Raw genomic sequence first — 17337 nt, forward strand, 5'->3', positions numbered from 1 at the left:
TTTGAAGGGAAAGGACTTGCTCACAGGGGATGACCATTGCAGCAGCACGCCTGGCCTGATCCGTCCTGCGGTTCTGAGAGCTGGGGAGAAGTGGACCACTTCCCACGGGGAGTGGGGATTTTAAATGACAGAGATGCCCGGCATCCTGGCTGTACCAGACTCAGTCTGGAGGCCAGCAGAAAAGATCGGCGGTGGCAGGGAAAAGCTGGAAGCGGTAGTCTTTTTCTTCTGTCAGTGCCTCGCTGTCAACCTAGGAGAGACGGTTACGGACTGCCAAGCTGGTCAGGTAAGCCATCCTCCTGGGGGTAGCCCAAACTGCCTCCAAGGCAGCTCAAACTCCCCCGTGGTGAGGAAGTTGTTGAACCCTTTGCTACTCTCTGAACTACATCTTTGTAGCACCGTAAGTCTGTGCTGGGAGCAGGTTTGAATACCACCTTAACAGGGAAAAAGGGAGAAGAAACATTCCACAGCAGTATAGCCTTCCATTAATAACAATTGAGACATCACTGACAGGCACGGCTGTCTTTCCAAGGCTTCCCTGAGATTTTAATTTCCCTTAGGAGGTGGATTAAGTTTAGTCCATTTGTCTATAGCTTTTTGAAAGGTGCTGTTTCTGTAGTGGGACAAGGTGATGGAGGTGAGCAGCAAAGCTGCTGTTGCAGGTGGCCTCGGCAGCTTAGTTTGGATGAGCTGTTACGTGGCGTCTTCCTGAGACTGGTTTGCAGTAGGTGGGTGACCCAGGAGCTGCCAGCTGACCCGAAAGCCGAGCCCTTAGCGAACGCCACCGATTGCTAGGGGTTTGGCCCAGCGGGGCGGCTGGTGCCAGCAGCGTTGGGAGCAGGGTCAGCCCCCGCGCCGTGCCGTCTCCGTTGCACAGGACAGAGCAGGTGGGGGCGAGGACTTTTACACTCTAGTTAACACCACGCTATCTACTTGTGTGTGGGGGGGAGGCTGACGTATATATCCCAACTATTTCAGGGAAATACATCATTATTCCGAATTAGAAATATCTACAGGGGCTTGAGAGTTTGGATTAAACTCCTATGCAGGCTCTTGAAAAGTGCCCTGATTTCAGTTTCTCAGTCTATTTCCAAAGTGAATTAAGAAAATTAATTAAGACCATTTTTATTTAGATTAACTTCTCAACAGTGTAATGTGGTTTTAACTATCTGGTATAAATTAATATCTTTAATTGAGGTTATTCCTTTTGAGCACCCTTTGGTAGATGAGGTCTAAACATAGGTTTTAAAATCTTCAATTCTTTTAGACTTAGCAGCAAGTGGAAATGTTTGTTTTGAGATCCCATCTTTGTGAGTGGTTTAACAAGCTGATTTTTTTAAAAATGCGTATAAAATGGGATCCTTATTTTAGAAATAGCAGAGATTTGTTTCACAGGCGGATACTTGGTATTTCTCAGTCATTTTATATGCCTGACCCTCTTTTGCCAACATGGCATTGGAAGAGCTGTTTTATTTTTGCAGTCCCTGAAGTAGTGGATTGCAGATCTTATTAATTTTGTGTAGTTATATCATACTGTGACTCCAGATTTATTTTTCTGTAATGAATATGGAAAGATTTTCAGTTTTCAATGCACTAGAACATCACACCTGTTATTATTTCTTATTTTCCTCCCTCTGCCTTTCAAGTTGGAAGGCAGTCCTCTACCTTGGAAATGTTTCTCTTTCTCTGTGGGTCTTCAAAGTCCCTCAAAGCCTAAGGCTGGCTGCAGTAATCCTGCTTTATCCTTTTTTTTTTAACCCCTAAAAAGAATTACTCATGTGAATCATTACTCATGTGAATCTGCAGTACTCATTTTGTGGTTGTTCTGTCTCAACTTTCACTGCTTTTGATTATTCAACTCAAACTGTTATCGCATATTCACTTTCAGGGAAAGGCTTTGGGGGACTTAAATTCTTCTTTAATTCTACCTCCAAGTAACAAAATACTCTGAACCTTTGGAACGGAGAACGTGTGTGTATGCGTGTGCTTGTGTGTGTGCATGTCTGCCTAGGTTGACCTGCTTGAGCCATCCTTTCTTCAGGCTTTGCCTTACCTGTTTAAGAGTCAGTGAAGACCGTAGAAGGATCAGACCTAGTGGTCTTTGGCTCCAACGGCTCAGGTCATCTCTAAATTGCACATACCTGGGCAGCGGACAAGGGGACTGAACCACTGCTTTTACAGACACACTTCAATATTGTATATTTAACCCATAATTTATTGCTAAAACAAATTCCTTCCCAGACCAGGTACTCCTGGGGAGCAGGAATGGTATTTATTTTTGCAGAGATCTTCTCATGGGGACTTTATTTTCATCTTTTTTGTTCAGTTGTTCTGTTAACCTAAAATAATAAGCTAACTTGGTTGAGCCCTGTGTACTGGGGGAGGATGGGGATGAAAGAGCCTATAACTTCTGCACAGTTAATCAAAAATCCTCCAAGGGCTGGTCTGAACAAATCTCTAACTTTGAGGTATCCTTTTTCACCCCGCGTACAAACAGCAACCGCAGAAGCAGTCCAAGCGGTTAGCTACGTGCTCTTTTGCAGTTCTCGGCGGCCTCAGCAGCAGGTACCTGCATCAGTCCCCTTCTTCTAATCTGTTCCGTACCATGGGAGGAAGGAAGGGGAAATCACGAGAAGTGGGGGAGATGCCCGATGGAAAATGGTCAACTGTGTTACAGCAACAGGGGCAGCAGCGAGGGAAGGGAGCAGTGAGGTCCTTGAGGAGCTGGGAAGACTTCCACAAGCAAAACCCACCGGTTATCTATCCAGTACATTCCCTCTACTTTAGGAAAATTAGGGAAAGGTAAGAGATTAACTTACCTCCTGGTATGAGAGGAATGGTGCTCCAGGGAGAAGAGACTTAGTCTCCAGAGCAGCACTGAGATACGAAGGCTGGCTCTGTTCTTCCCATCAGGAGGAAGAAATCATTCCTCCCATTCTGCTGCAAACCAAATGAGTATCTGACTGAATGAATTTGAAGCAAACAGCTAATAAAATCTAAAATAAATGAGATTACTGAATCAAATCACAGAATGCAAAATATTTGTGTAATTGTATAATTCAAAGCTGTTGCAATATTAATGAATATTATAATACAATGATTAAACACAGGATTCATTTCTATTTTGCAAATGTTCCTAAGCCTTTAATCTAGCAGGGTATTACAACCTAGGTAAATTTTGTTAAACCTTCCTGTGAAAGCATTTTATTTAAAAAGCACAACTACAAACCCCTTCCTGTTCAGAGCCCTCATCATCACTCATCCTTTCCTTTAGTCTGCTTCTTCCCATTGTTTCTGGCTCACCTGCTGGAGACAGAATGAGACAATATGCAACTAAGACGACACATTGAGCAAGATGTAGTTCAGCACAGCTGAAGTCCAATTGCCTAAAGCACCCTTTTATTCAAATCCTGCCCTTTTCTTTTCCTGTAGTTTGATCTAGGCTCTTGTATAAAGTGTTCTTCTCTGAATAATCTCACTGTTCACAGTGAACTGTTTAAGGAGCAAGGTCCTACTTAATGGCAGTAAGCGTGGCAAAAAGTAGCCCCAGGAGAAACAGAAAAATCTTAACCGCATCCTCATTTATCCCAACCCCTATTTATTTAAATTTTGTTTATACATCACAAAAAGCCAAACATAAGTTAAGCAGTGGATTTTTTCCCTATGACTTTTTGGATCATCTTCTCTTCAGTAGCCAAAAAAATGATGTTCAAACACCTTTGTGTTTCTTTCGATCCTCAGGAAAGGTGCAGAACTTCAGTTCAGGCTGAACAAAATTGATTACTCCTATTTTCTACTGTCTGGTAACTAATCCTGGCTCCTTGGAGCCCTGCTTTAAGTTGTTCTACAGAGCTTTTGTGCTGTTGTAAATCACTGCTGTTGTCAAGATGGAAAAGTTTTGAGCTTTCGTCCATCCTTAATGCTCAGTGGTGCAATGTCATTGGCTTGTCTCTGAACTCTGTTTGCTTGATCCTGGCAAGAAGAGGAGCAGATTTCTTGACTGTAGCCTTTCCGTTAGCACTGGGGAGGTTGGTGGTTTGTGTCCTGTGATGGAGGCAAGGCTAAGAGGTTGTCCAGCCCCCTGAGCACCCTTCCTATCGTTTATGTTTGTTTGAATCTGCTCCTGGTCAAGCCACAAAACTGGAACTGTGAGGGCAGTGGGGATGCTGTGATAAACAGCTCAGGGACTCCTGTCCTAAGCAAGTGCTTTAGCTGGTTCAGTGTCCCATGCTCATCTCCCTCTCCAGGGAGCTGATACAGCTCTGCCTCCTGCTCTGTCCCCACGTCCCTTGTCCCTTGCGATGGCCACACCAGTGGCAGTTCACAAAAGAAGTGCCTCTCGGGTCTGATTCAGCTCTGCGGGCACCAAGCCTTAGGAACCAGGCATTTACCATTCTGTCGATGAGTAGACTGTAATGCTAATGGCCTTGAGAAAGGTTTCTTTCTCAAAAAGCTTTTCCACCAGTAGAAGCATCTCCCCTGGTCACTGGAAACCCAGAGAAGAAGGAATAAATGTATTATGCCTAGAAAAAGGTGTACGTTTTTGCTGCAAGGGGAATTAATCATTCGAACAATTTACCTTGGATTGTGCTGGATTCATTGTCACATGAATTCTTTAAATCAAAACTGGATGCCTTTTCTTAAAATGAGATCAACTTCACTCGGAAGTTACGTGTCTGGTGAAGGTCTTACTGGGTGAAATTCTGTCATATGCAAGGTGGAGAAACCAGTGACCATCTGAGTCCCTTTTAACACTAAGATTCGTATGAATCAGTGCTAGTGAACCTCTCCCACCCTCTGGGAGCAAAGAACTGTGTGGTGTTACACTGATCCCAGGAGATGTCTCCATGCTTTTCATTCCACATACTCGCACCCATCCTATACCGCCGTACTGCTCTACCTCCGCTCCTGTATGTCTTTCTACACTTAGAAAAGTGGGGTTGGTTGTCCTTTTGATGCACTATACCTTCAAAAGTACTGAGTACCACAGAGGGGACTAATATCATCCCATTCATCTTCGTAGCGTTACAGTCATTCTGCCATCTTAGAAAGGTGTGGGCACAACATATGCTGAATATATGGTAGATCATAACCGTGTAAATAATACTTTGAGTACTTTGATGCAGGAGAATAAAAACCTTCCTACAGCAGCTGTAATAGGTTCTGGGAATGTTTTTTTCATAATGGAAAAATAACCAGTTGATTTTAATACCAGTAAGACAATGTGATAGGGTCTATTCTTTGCAGGATGACGAAGGGATCTAGTGAAATGACTCGATTCGCAAAACAAATTGTGGAAGAGCTATAAGTCGATCTAAGCTGCAGATGGACCTGCTTCTCGCCTCTCGCCCCTCCCAGGCAGCAGAGCAGAGAGTAGCTGTCATTTTCTGTCATGCACACGCAGGCTTCTGTGCATCCGTTTGTAAATATAGACCAAGATTTGGATTCCTGGCCTCAAAACCCAACACACCAGCGTGAGCGTGAGGTTCCTTGAAAGGCAGTGAATGCTGTTAATGTGCTATCACCTCTCATGAAGAGAGCAATGAGAAAATTAATTTTGGGGGATATGCAGGTGGTTTGTCTTTCCTGCGAAAGAAAAAACTCATCATCACTCCAACCCAGATGTTTTACTCAGCTTGAAATGAATAGCTAACTTCATTTTCAAATAGTCTAAGCCTTTTAATTTTTGCTTTGAAAAAACTGAACAAAATTTCTGTGAAATGTAATATCAGTAATGAGTCTTGAAAATGTAAAGTAAGACCAGTAGGCTTTTTCAGTGTTTCTCCCTCTTTGATTAAAGCGCTTGCTGAATTAAATCCAAATTTGCAAAGCATGCGTTTGCTATTAATTCAGTTTCCCTTTGCCCAGCTGACAGTACCGTCTTGGTGTAAGGTAAGCGGTTTGATTCTTGCTACCAGCAGGCAAAGGGGTCAGGAACAGGCTGAGGTCAGTCCTGGGGGGTGCAGGCAAAATACAAGGTGAGCTCGGCCACTGCAGAGGGCATTACTGTGGAGTAATGGCATCGTTGGCAGGTTTTAGCATCAGCTGCGTAGTTTTGGGCATGTATATGTTTAAGAAAGGTCTGGGAATGCATGTGAGGGCTGTCCTAGCTGCTTGCTGCGTAGGCTTGGCTGCAGAGTGATTGATTTCCCTGTCCCGTCACTCAAAATGCTTGATTCTAGCATTCAAAATGCTAGAAAATGCTATTGTGTAACAATGATTTTCTGAGATGACTCCCTCCCCCCCCCCCGCTGAGTTTTGCGCTGGAAATGTCTTCAGACTTGTAAATGAATTGCAGGTGCAGATGGGGCTGATCGGACCTGTCGGATAGTGCAGATTTTAGCCCTCTGAGCCTTCAAAAGGCTGTGGATTCAAATTAGGGTCTGCAAAACAAATGTAAAGCCTCTCTGAAAGTCAGGCATTTCCCGAGTATGGCTGAGCTCCCCCTGAAGCTGTTAAAGCAATGAGCATTGCTGGAAATTAGGCTACAAGAATTTATGACTTCACTGGGGGAAGTGCCTCAGCAACAAGTAGCCCAGCAAACACAGCAGCCACCTCCTCAACGTACAAATGCTCAATTGAAGTGTTTTCCTTTCCACTTACATTTGGCATCAAAAATCTATTTGTACTTTCCTGTCTTCTTTTTGCACTTTTCCTCGTTGTCTCTGCTCACGTTACCTCTGCAGTTCTGGTTGGGTTTTTTTGTTATTCTCTCCCAAAACAGCGATCCCCTTAGGTGAGCAGTCTGGGTGGCAAACTGTGGCCACGGGTGCTATGAAGATGCAGCAGAGGAGGAAAGGTGAGGTGGGAGAAGAACTCAGGGAGGTGGCAGCTGTGGAACCAGAGTATGGTCTGAATGGACTCAGGGACTGGGGGATGTCTGAAGGAGCCCGGAGCGGAGTCAGGCAGGGATTAGCAGAAAAGGAGCAGCAAAGAACAATTTGTATGCAATTCCCATCTCTTTGTGGCCAAAATGATTCTCCAGACAGGCCCTCAGTGTGGACACAGGGGTAAACCTGAGGATAAGCTTAAAAACGATGTACAGAAGGGGGTGGGTGGACTCTGTGACAGCGAGACACTCCTTAGAGTGAAGAGACGTGTGTGGTCAGCCTGAAGCCTGGCAAAAGAAGATAGGCCACGGAGAGACAGAGGTGAACAGAGTGTTGAAGGTGTCAAAATGAGATCATGCGTGAGGTGCCTGTGCATGGGACCTCGCAGGACCAAGAGGGGGAGTGATGTGGTCGTGTCACCGGGTGACTGCCCATGGAGCCCAACTGGGATGTAACTAAGGAGTTTTTCCCTGCGTTGGACGTATCTAACCTGTTTTCTTCATGTTCCGTGGTTTCCCAGGAAGGGGATATGTTCATGTATGTGCCCTCTCTTTTGCTGCGGTTTGCGTTATCACTGCTGAAATACTCCCTGGCATCATATTTAGCTGATAGTACATTGTCAGTACCTTTGTGCGATCTCCCCAGCTGGGAATACCGGCCACAAATCACCGCTACGGAAGTGCTCTTTTGTGTGTGACACTTCTGGCAGCCAAACGGCGTTCAGCTGCACACAGGGCGAGGGGGCTGTGGTGTGCATGGGGCAGAAATGCCGGGAGGGAGAAAGAGTGTGAATGTTCTCAGCCCAACCTGCCTTTATACGTATTGTGCTGAGCTCTCCCGTAGGTGCTGGTGTATCCCCGCGCCTGATGCTAGCTTGGAGCCAAATTACCCATCTTCGCAGTTAGCATCTGACACAGAATTTACATTTTCTCAGTGTCTGGAAAGCGTGTGCTATAAGACCAAATGCAATGTCACTGTAAACATGGCCCAGCCATCATTCTGAACAGGACTAGAGCCCCTTCAAAATGGGTTGCATTATGCTGCTCCATTGAGGTGTTAAACTGTTTGATGAGCATTTCAAAGCTGAAGCCCTGCCACGGGTTAGTAGCGGTGCAGACACATCATGCACCCTACCCTGCCAGCAAAGCTGCTGGAGGGCTGCGGGGAGTGCCAGCCGCTCCCTCCTGCAGCATAGCTCTACCACCTGAAACCTCTAACTTACCGCTTATTCCTTATATTGCTTAGGCTTCAGAATAACTCTGGTTTGAGTGCTCAGTTTTGAGATGGCCTCTGACATTCGGGCACACATCCTAACGTGTTTCTCCCCAAAGTATGAGTGCCCATGGCTTTCTGAAAACGGAGCTGTTAATATTTCCCAAACCTGGGAATGTCTAAGCACACGAGTCACTTTGGAGAACACTGGCTCTCATCCAGCTCTCCCTGTAGTCATGTTAAAATGACTCATTAGTATTTCTTTCATCCCAAAGCTCTGTGAGAAGACACAGTTAGTTTAGCAGTACCATGACTCTGCTACCTGGTATGAGAGGGATGGTTCCTGCTTGTGCTTTGTCAAAACCAGAGTAGCCGACAAGAGCCGACAGGTTTGAGCAGCAGAAGAGCTCAGCGATAAGAAGGAACAATGACAGCCAACCATGTCTTGGCAATCAAGCAGAGAAGTAGTGACATCCATTCTCCTTTCCTGGGGGAGAAGTCAGACGGAATGTCAGCAACTACTTGCACGAACACGGTGCTCTGCGAGAGAGAAGCAGGACTTCCAGGTGGTGAGACACCGAAGGCGGCTGCTGCAGCGACAGTGAAGCGAGGGCTTGAAACTCCTGCTGCCACAGGAGAGAAAAATCAACCAGTTTGCTGCAGAATTGCTCTCCTGCGCTGGTCTAGCTCTTCTCCCTGGGAAGTATTTTGATTTTATTGACAGCACAGTGAGACCTGGCGTTAGAAACACTCCGTCTAATTCCTCGGCCAGCATTTTCCTCATAGTGTAAGTAACCATTTGTGTAACCACCAAAATCTGGCTGTGGGAATCGTGACCCCATTTGAGATGATTTAATTTTACTGAGCAGAAGCCGTGCCTTTTTACACGGCGGTACTAATTCCTGCAGAAATCCTGCCCCTCAAAGATGCATTGCCTCTGCTCAGACTGTGGGCAGCTTTTTACAGCTGGATTTGCTGCAAGCATTTATGTGATCGTTGCCTCATTGCCCAGGCCTGAAGGTGTCTTTGTCATCCGAACTCTCATTTGCTGTGAAGACTTTTTCCTCAGTTCCCTGGCCAGATATGAACCAGTGTATCTCTGGCCATAAGAAGGCTGAATTAATGTTTCCGCTTGATGTCGCATCAGACTATCCCATAGAAAGCTGGGAGTGAAAGGTTGGAGAGAGCCTCCAGAGACCTTCTAGCTCAAGGTGCTGCTCCGAGGAAGGATCAAGTCAGTCCACACAGCTCCCAAGACATACCACAGTCTATTCTTAACAACTGCAGTGAAGGGCTTTTTGCACGCCCAAAGGCAGCGTATCTCAATCCCTTACTGCCTTAAGAGAATGTTTTTCTTAGTATCCAAAAAGAATCTTTGTTTCTAATAAAGCACATATTTTTTAATCCTTCCTTCCTGCTTCCTCAGCCACTAGGGCAGAGAATAACCTGGAACCCATCATCCTTTTATAATAACACTTAATGTATAGAAAGACTATCAACTTACCCCATTGGCTTTCTGCTTTGTAGATGGAACAAAGTGAAGCTACTCATTAGTGCTCATTTTTCCAAATCTTTCCCTGTTTTGGGCTTCCCCAGAAAGTTCAAACCTCAGAGGAGGGTCAAAAGAGGAATGAAACATCATTCCTTGATCATCAAATGCCCACCCATTTAAACTAAGACTTTTTTCCTTTCATTTTGGGATTGTTGGAACTATAAATATAAAAGGGAAAATCTGGAAATGCGAAACTTGCAAATCAGAATCTGTCTGAATTCCTGTGAATTGCTTGACAAGCGAGTTTTGAGCAGCTCATCTCCCCATGCTCCAGCTCTGTTTCAGACACTGCAAGAAAGTAACTTAGAGCAAGAGTTATTTTCTTAGTCAACTTGCTCTTTCTTGCCTTGATTTGTGGGCAATACCATCTGCAAGAGTAACGTCTCCTTCAGCATCACTATTCATTCTCAACTCTCTGCTAGGCATTAATTACCAAAGACTTGCTTTTGTTTTTTCATGTGATCCATAGATGTTGGGTTTTGGTTGGGTTTTGGGTTTTTTTGTTTTGTTTTTTTTTTGAATGACAGTTTAAAAGCAAAGAACCACATCCTAGATCTGGTAAGGGCATGACTTTACCATGTTGGGTACCATATTTTCATTCTATGTGATGGTATTTCTCGAGCATCCTCCTTTGCAATGTAATCCTACGTGATTTGCCAGCATGCTGCAAACCCCACACTTTGTACTTAGTGCGTGCACTCTGGGGGCTCCGGTCCTTCTGACTGACAGTGACAGATAGCCTTATCAGTACTCCTCCCGCTGCATCCCCGATTGGCTGGATGCACCACAGAGTAGTTAGAAAATTCTTTGCTGTAGAGAGAAACAATTATAAAGCTTTTTTAGAACAGTGAACCGAATGTTTTTTCGCAGCTGGCAGCACTTATTTATGACAAGTAATAATTGCCTCAGCTGAAAAAAACCCACAAAACCTCCAAAAAGGGAAAAGAAGAAGGTATTTTTAAAGGGAATTTGGTACTCTTGGATTTGGAAGTTGGATTCTGCAGGTACTGGCTAATTTTAAGCAACTGAATGCTGCGAGTGCTGAGAGGGATGGACTGGGTCTGCAACAAGGCACTGCTCCTAGTTGATGGTGCCAGGCCTACAGAGAGGTGTAGCTCATCATTGACCTGCTGAGGACTGAAATAAGTGGAGTTTTTGTTTGTTTGTGGGGTTTTTGTTTTGGTTTGGAGTTGGTTTTGTTGGGTTTTTTAAAGAATTCTTCTTTAGATTTTATAAGAAAGTTTCTAAAAGCAGGCTGAGCTGCCCTGCATCAATGTAAGTACTTTGGAGAATGTTACCTTATGTCTACTCCTCAACCTCTGTCTGTCCCGTGGGATCGCAAAGCTCTTCACAGCTCTCTGATCTTAATGCTGTCCTGGATGCTTCCAGAAAACATGTCAGATCAAAACCTGAGCCTACACAATGAAAAAGAAGCCCAAAACTCTGGCCAGATCCCTGGCTGCCCCAAAGCTTGGCCGTAGCAGGTCTGTGTTCCATAGGAGAATACCACCTTTGGAGCCTACGCAGCTGGTGAAGACAGTGTGGCAACCTGGTCTGGTGGAGGGTGTCCCTGCCCATGGCAGGGGTGGAACTGGATGGGCTGGGAGGTCCCTTCCAACCCAAACCAGTCTGTGATTTTACGATAATGTAGGTGGTACAGGGAGACAGGAAGAGCCCTGTGCCTGGCCAGGTGGGATTCCTCTTACACAGCCAGTGGGCAAGAAAGCCATAGGGCTGCATCCTAAAGACCAGCTCTCGTCTGGTGGGAGGGACTGGAGTAGAAACAAATGCAACTGCGAGCAGAGCTGTCACCTGCTACGGGTGCAGTGACACTCACTTCTCACTGGTGATGGTGCAGCATGCACCCAATTAGTGCAGCACTTAGGTCATCTGTCTAGCACATTTAGGTATGAAAGAGCATGCATGTGCTATATGGTAATGTATAGATCCCTAGGCTAGAGAGGGTATAATTTATAGAAACTCCTTCTTCTGAAATTGAAAGAACTATACACTAACATAATGCATTACCTTCCAAGCATGTGTTTTCTGTTAAAGCAATTTATGAGGTATGTTCAGAGCTAATGGATACTTCTCAGTCACTGACCTGCAAATTTATGTTGGAATTCAAAAGGCTTGAGCTCCTATCGCTTCATACGGATTTTTCCGCAGGACCGCTTTTTTCATCTACAATTTTCCTTAAGAAAGCATAAGAAAAAATATCATGGCCTTTGAATTTGGATTCCGCGGAACGACCTTTTCTGTGGATTGTTTCTCAGTTGGAAAGGTTCTGAGTACTGTTCAAAATCTAATACTTTATTTGAAGTGTCCTGGCAAATACTTTTGTTGGAAAATTTCCCAATGAGTAGCCTAACCACTTGCAGCCAACAACAGGCACAAAGGGAGACTGTTTTGCAGGGTGGAGGTAAACTTTCTCTGGTTCTTTTGTTGAACTCACAACATTTTTCCTATTTTAGTGGAAGGACAAAATTTACCAAAACATAAATCTTAATGTGTTGTAAATAGTATCTATGTAAGTAGTAAAGGTCTTTTCCTTTATTCTAAGGGCTATTTATTTTCATGCAGAGAATGTTATATATCCCATTTAAAATGGACAACATAGTTTTTATGTTTTGTTGCCGTATGGCAAGCGTGGGTTCCATGTAACCTTGGCTGGGAAGAAGGTTCCTCCAACTCCTTGCCAAGGAAGACAGACAAGAACTGCCAAGACAGTCCTGCAAATGTAGGATCGCTCAAGGAGTGCCTCTGCTTCATGGCTGGAAAGCCTGCGTATCTAGGCGTCACCAGTCTGACTTTTTTTCCAGTCTCCGCTGTGTCTCTTCCAGTCCGTGGGCTTTAATGCAAAGCAGTGGGATGGGAGGAGCCGGGGGATGTGACAGAAAAAAAGGCAAGATCTGTGTTTATTGCAAGTTGGCTATGGCATCTGGGTTGATAGCATCTAAGAAGTGGCTGGCATGATGTGAGCACCCAGTGAGGCATTTGGCTGGTCTTTTTATTTGGACTGTGAATTATTCTCTGCAGAGATCCTGCATCCTGTCGTGTTATATGACATTCTGGGCAGTATTTCAAGACAAATAAATAAATAGAAAGAGTAATAATTCCCTTGCACTTTTCTCTCAGCTGCAGGATTTTGGGAACCCTCAGTACGCATTTCTTCTAGGTCTTCATTTTTGAAAGTGCCTATAATGGGGAGAAGAAAAACAAGCGGTTGGCTCTAGGAAAAAGGGACAGTTAAGCTTTGCCTTAGATCTTGCACAGACAAAGCCCGAAGCACCCCGATTTCACATCAGTATTAGCAAACCCATAATAGCAAATGGTTTCCTGGAATCTAAGACCCTTTGGGCTCTTTAGAAAGAAGTCAGCAGGACTTTTCACGTGCTGTAACTAACATATTTCATGTGCTTTCTTGGGCTGAGGTCGCTCATCATTGTTTGCTGCTGGTACCTTGGAGATTTGCTGGATCTCTGTGTTCCATTGTACAATCAACTGCATCTGAAAAAGCCATTTTATTGATAGTCTATAGGGGCTATTCTTGGAAGAGGAATGAGCAACATATTTGAGGAAAACGTATTGTTTACCCTTCTCTCTGCATGACTGTATGTGGGGTCACCCAGGGACACTTGATTTTGGGTTCCCATGCTATCGAGACATATTTTCATCAGACATCTTGTGCTGAAGTCAAAGCAGAGCTATGCCTCTCACATCGCTGAGGATTCAGCCTTTTTTAGTGAGCATAAAAAATGACTTCAAATCTCAGGCTGCCACAGCGGCAGAACCGGATCAAAACCGGTCAGGAATAATGCTCTATTGCTTTTTTGTCTTAGGCTGCACATGCCTGGGCACTGCGATCTCAAGCAAAATAAAACCCCATGAAAATCCCAGAGCTGGATTTTCAGAGGCAGGAGAATCCCCAAACAGGCAAAACAGTCTGGTGGAGGGAAGGAAAGATAAAAGTAAGGGCCCAAGGGGGCTGAAACATGAGCATTTTTCATTTTTTGTTTTGTTTTCTTTGAGAGAAATTTCTGTCAAAAAAGGGGCATATTATAATGAAAAGTTGCCCATTGTACCAGCCCGTGATTTATTACGCCCAAGTGTGCTTAGCATCTCCCTGAATGTAGCCAGGCATCGGCTGCTACTGTCAGGATGCAAAAGCTTGCGCCTGGAAAAGAGAGGGCTGAGACGGATTTTGGAAGAGCTTCCTTAAACTGGAAAGCAAAAACTAACGCTGAAGGGGGTTCTGTGCGTACGAGCACCGTGCCGGGGCTCAGCACCACCTGTGTTTTTGCTGAGAAAGAAGCCGGGAGGAAGCCTGCCACGGGAGGTCGAGCGCGGGTGGAGTGGGGAGAGAGTTCCCTGGCAGCAGAGATGCAGCTTGTGCCGAACCAGCGGTGCCTCGAATTAGGCGTTACCGCTAACTCCTGACCTGCGCGCACGGTGGGATCGCAAAAGGAAGAGAGCAACCCGCTGTCTGAGGCATCGCCTTGCTGGAGGAGAGACTCTGAAACAGTTTGAATTATACTTCAGGAACTAGGTATTATGTGCAGATGTCATACGATGGCTTTATCTGCTGCACCAGTGTTTTCCTATTTTACTGAACACATTTTTGCTGCACTTGTGGCTATTTGGGAGTGGGGAAAAGTAACACACTGAACATTGCAAAGAGGGTTTTTTTCAACTTTGCAGGTTTCTGGATGGCGACCTGAGCCAGCGCTTTGCTTGCAACCTTTGGAAACACGACCTTTTGGCAGTCAGTCAGGTCTTGGCAGAAGACTTGCAGTTGCTTATCACAAAAGTCTTTCATGTAAGCATGTCAAACTTAACTACACTTCTTTTTTTGATTTCGCCCTGGTTTTGAATTCTTTCCAAGTAAGATTTTTTTTTAGCCTAAGGCTAGCAAAGACTCTTGGGTAGTTATTTGATTACCAGTTAAATATAGAATCTCATGTAGAATACAGTTGGTTTATACCTGATCTAAACATCTATCATATTTCTTTCTTGCTGTTTCCTTGCTAGGGCTTGTTTCTGCCACTATATGATTTTGTGGACATTTCCGAGCCAATACTAATAATTCATCCAGAATCACAAAACCACAAGTGTGCAAGTGATGGTGCAGGCTGACACTCGGCTCTCTTGTTTGGTAAAAGGAACGTTTCCTTGGAAAGACGGTGCTAAGGTTTGCCTCCCCGCTTCTCCTGCTGCAAGTGGAAGAACGTGCCCATAACTCTGCTGGATCTGGTGCTTGTTCAGGACAGTCACGCCTGGTTTTTGGGAGGAGAATTTGAAATGACTGGAGGAAGGCTGTGTGTGTCACCTGCCTTGTACCTGTCTGCATCACCCACCCCTAGCTGTTCAAAGGGAGCAAGGAGCATGGTGACAAATGCCAACGCTTTTTTAGAGCACATTGTAAGATAAAACCTAAAATATATTTGCTATTGTTTTCTGCTACCCTGGGCATAGCTCTGTGCGTGGAATATGTATCAAGAACAATTCCTCTGTTTGCAGTTTAAACATGAGCTATGGAGTACTTACGCCAACTGCCAGTTTCCTGGGAAAAAAGGTTTGCAACAACCATCAATTATCTCGGCTGCAAAAAAAGTAAACTCTTAACCACATATGAAATTAAGCGATTCTTTTCTAGCAATTGGAGTTTGGTTTTGGTGATAATAAGTGTTGGTTTGTGATTTAATAGGTCATTACCTACTTTGCCTATAATCACAAAGTAATAAATAACTATTGGCAAGATGGATAATAGCTAGGTCTGAGACGCATGAAAAAGATAAAGCAATAGGCACAAACACACACTTTATATTCATAGGAAATGGGTTCTAGCCAAGAAATGTGATCTAAACTGATATGAGAGCAGATTTTTATTAGATGCCTCTGATTTGGGGGATGGCTAAACATATACATTCACAAGAGCTAGTTGTCTCTCTAGTTTATAAACCAGGTTTTAGACACGTTACTTGGAAGTATCCCTTTCTGGAGGGTTAATTCCATATCTCATGGACCCAGACTCATGGTCTCATGGACCTAGACTGCCCTCTGAAAGACCACACTAGATTTTTGGGCCCAATTAATCAAAAGTCATCGATGCTTCACTGTTCACTTGCTGCCCCATTCAACATCTGCTGCAGCTGCTGCGAGTTGTACTGACTTCTGGGGCACAAGGTGAAGTTCCTCATCCCTTCCTTTCTTGTGATATCTTACTCAATTCATGTCACACAAACAATGGCCTCTTGTATCCTTTTATATTCCCAGCCATTCTGGTTTCCTTCTGTGCAATGTAATAGTCATATTATTGCAACGCATCATATTGCATCATTTTTGGCCTAAATTCATCACGTTGTTTTTGTTTATCCCTAGATATGCTGTGCAGAGCTCAAGGCTTGCTTTGCAGTGTGCAAGGAAGTACGTGAGAAATCGAAATCCAAATGTGGCAACAAACTTCCCCAGGGTTGGGCAGGGAGGATGGCATGGCCGTGGTGCACATCACCAACTCTTGAGCTCACCGTTTGTTTCCTCTGTGCCTCTGTTCTTCATTTGACTGAGGCCAGAAAGCAAAGATGCAGACAACGTGTAGATGTCTTTTGACATGGTCCGGTTTTGAAAATGTGAGAATACAGTTGTGCAGTTCTGAGCCTAACAGAGAGGTCATGCTGAGGAAGCCAGTGGCTGCTCTTGAAAATTTTTGGATTAATCAAGAGGACTGACTTCAAGTATTTGTCCTTTTCCTTCTCGAAAGGTTCAAAGAGAAAACGTTTTTGCATATTTTAAGGAGGTGAGGAGACGGGAGGGAGGAATGAGATGCCTGAAAAAAGTGCCGATGGATGTTTGTTCATGCTGAAATAGAGAGAAACAAAGAAAGCTCTTCCCTATTTCTCACCAGCCTCCCCTGTTTCCAATATGTTAGCTTTATATCAGCTAACTTTAAGAACAAAATGTGCTCAGGGAAAAGAGATTAAAATTGCGAAGCAGTTTCCTATCAACAGAACTGACAGAAAAATGACAAAATGCTTGTGGGAATGATTAAAGAGAGTGAATGTTCTCACTCGTGTCATGTCCTATATAGCTAATTTATACGTATTTGTTTTTTGTACTGATCTGGCAAATTTCAGGAAAGAATCTGCCAGGAATCAATGGGAGAAAACAGCCCTGTATATTTCTTTGGAAATTAATAATAAGTATTTACTGTGTTTTATTTGGATTTTAATGACATCTGGAATGAGTGATGGGTATCAGGAATGGAAACAGCCAGTAAGAAGAGGCAGGATGGCTCACAGCAGGACTCTGGAGACCTAGGACCTCTTGCTGGCCCTGCTGTTGGCTTGCTGGGCGACCTTGGTCAATCAGCGTACCCTCCTCTGTGCTCCATCTGGGCAGTGGAAATACTGACGCGTGCCAGCTTTGCAAGCTAGCAAGACTGCGAGGAAGGACTGGCCAGGAACCAGGAATTCTGCTCTGTAAAGAACTGCAAGGTCCAGGTTTCATTTTTTTCTACAGGAAAATGAGGAGATGAGCCCTCGAGAGTCCCCCCGAAGGAGCCAGGCTGCGTGCGGTGCAGAGTGGGCACGTGAATCTTTGCCTCCCACACCTGATAGGTGTGCTCGACTGTTGGCTTTCTAGGGGTTCCTTACATCCTTTCCTTTCTCTGTCCTCCTTCCTTCTTTCCTATCTCTAAAGAAATGATAAGCTTCTCATTTCCTGGCTGCTCTGTCCTGAGCAGCA

Source organism: Balearica regulorum, chromosome 15, assembly GCF_011004875.1.
Source record: "Balearica regulorum gibbericeps isolate bBalReg1 chromosome 15, bBalReg1.pri, whole genome shotgun sequence".
NCBI classification, from domain to species: domain Eukaryota; kingdom Metazoa; phylum Chordata; class Aves; order Gruiformes; family Gruidae; genus Balearica; species Balearica regulorum.